This window comes from Urocitellus parryii, chromosome X (genome assembly GCF_045843805.1).
Source record: "Urocitellus parryii isolate mUroPar1 chromosome X, mUroPar1.hap1, whole genome shotgun sequence".
NCBI lineage: Eukaryota > Metazoa > Chordata > Mammalia > Rodentia > Sciuridae > Urocitellus > Urocitellus parryii.
Window position 1 is genome coordinate 97,876,231 of NC_135547.1, and position 2,292 is coordinate 97,878,522.

Here is a 2,292-nt window from a genome sequence, read left to right on the forward strand (position 1 = left end):
AAAAGGGGCTGTGTATGTGGTTCAGTGATAAAGTGCCCCTGGTTTCCCTGTACATAAAAACAAAAATCAACTTTTGTTTTCTTCAAGAGATACACAAACCCAAAACATTATCCACAGAGTAGCAGTGTAAGAGGATATTCCTATGTGAAGAGAAGAAAAGCTGGGATTACTATTTTAGTAGCAGATAAAGCAGATGTTGAAGCAAAAAGCAGTACAATCAATAAATAAGGTCATTACATAATGGTCAGATGTATATTAAATTAAAACAAAAAGCAAAAATATATATAAAAATCATGAAAATCACAAAAACACTAAACCATTGTGACAAAAACCATAAAAGAAAACGGACAAAGGGGCTGGAGTTGTGGCTCAGTGGTAGAGCGCTTGCCTGGCATGTGTGAGGCACTGGGTTTGGTTCTCAGCACCATAAAAAAATAAATATCCATCAACAAGTAATAAAATATTTTTTTTAAAAGAGGCACTTGCTTTGAGCTCCTGCTAAACTAGTACCACCACCATCTCCTTCCCATTACCATCATGATTATCTACTGGGATCTCATGAGCTATGATAAGATGCTCTCCAACATTTACAAGATCCAGGAGATTGCAGACCGCCTCTGCCTAGAGGTGGAGGGCAAGATGGTCAGTAGGACAGAGGGTAACATTGATGACTCACTTATTGGTGGAAATGTCTCCACTGAAGGACCTGAGGGCAAAGGTACTGTAAGCACAGTATTCACTGGTGCTGATATTGTCATGAACCATCCCTTGCAGGAAACCATGCTTCACAAAAGAAGCATACAAGAAGTACACCAAAGATTACGTGAAATCAATCAAAGGCAAACTTGAAGAACAGAGACCAGAGAGGGTGAAACCTTTTAGGACAGGGACTACAGAACAAATCAAGCACATGCTTTGTAATTTCAAAAATTATCAGTTCTTGCTGGGCACAGTGGCACACGCCTATAATCCCAGTGGCTCAGGAGGCTGAGGCAGGAGGATTGTGAGTTGAAAGCCAGCCTCAGCAAAATCAAGGCACTAAGCAACTCAGCGAGACCCTGTCTCTAAACAAAATACAAAATAGGGCTGGGGATGGGGCTCAGTGGTCAAGTGCCCCTGAGTTCAATCCCCAGTACAAAATAAAAAATCTACCAGTTCTTTATTGGTGAAAACATGAATCCAGATGGCATGGTCATTCTCCTGGATTACCATGAGGACGGTGTGACTCCACATGATTTTCTTTAAGGATGGTTTAGAAATGGAAAAATGTCAACAAATTTCGCAGTTACTTTGGATCTATCATCTGTCATCATAACTGGCTGCTGGTGCTTGTCATCCACACAACACCAGGACTTAAGACAAATGGAACTGATGTCATCTTCAGCACATTTATTTTGATTGTGATTTATTTGGAGTGGAGGCATTTTTTTAAGAAAACATGTCATGTAGGTTGTCTAAAATAAAGTGCATTTAAACTAAAAAAAAAATTGACAAAAATACAAGAAATAAGGAATTATATTATTTTAATTGAAACCCTCAACATTCTATTTCTGAAAAAAGTAGACAAAAATAAATTGGAAAATACTATAGGATTAAATAATTCCTTCAACAGAAATGGGGGAACAACCCACTAAGTTCCAGGGTCTGGGTGACCTGCTGGAAGATAATTCCAAAAACAATACAAACTTAACAACCAGAGAGAGAGATTAAAGATGGGACAAGTTAGCCAGGTGAGGTGGCACACACCTGCAATCTCACTGGCTCAGGAGGCTGAGGCAGGAGGATCAAGAGTTCAAAGCCAGCCTCAGCAACTTAATGAGGCCCTAAGCAACTCAGTGAGACCCTGTCTCTAAATAAAATACAAAACAGGGCTGGGGATGGGGCTCAGTGGTCGAGTGCCCCTGAGTTCAATCCCCTGTATAAAAAAAAAATAAAAAAATAAAAACAAAATAAGATGCTAATCAGGTGGGAATGTTTTGAAACTCTTAAGCATTTTCTTTGGTAGTGTTGAGTTACAACAGGAAATCCAAAACATTTGTCGTGCACATCTGCTGTTTGTGTTCAGCCCTATCTTTTACCCCTTCTGCTACTAACAGAATCAACTCTTTCCTTGGGGAAATTTCCCCTCCCCTACTCTGCATGACTAGGGTGGAACAGTCAATCCCATGCTTCTGGGATGAGGTGACTCAGATGGCCAGAATAACTTCTCTGGAAGACAGCAGGTGATTAGAGAAGGCCACCCCTTTACAAAGACTGATATGGATACTAGCGGGGGAGGGAGTCAGTAAATTC

The 2,292-nt window shown here is 40.3% G+C and overlaps 1 pseudogene; it reads left to right on the plus strand.

Moving 5' to 3' along the window:
• The first annotated feature begins 537 nt into the window (after window positions 1–537).
• Window positions 538–1,315, plus strand: LOC113181903 (translationally-controlled tumor protein-like; annotated as a pseudogene).
• The last annotated feature ends 977 nt before the right edge of the window (window positions 1,316–2,292 follow it).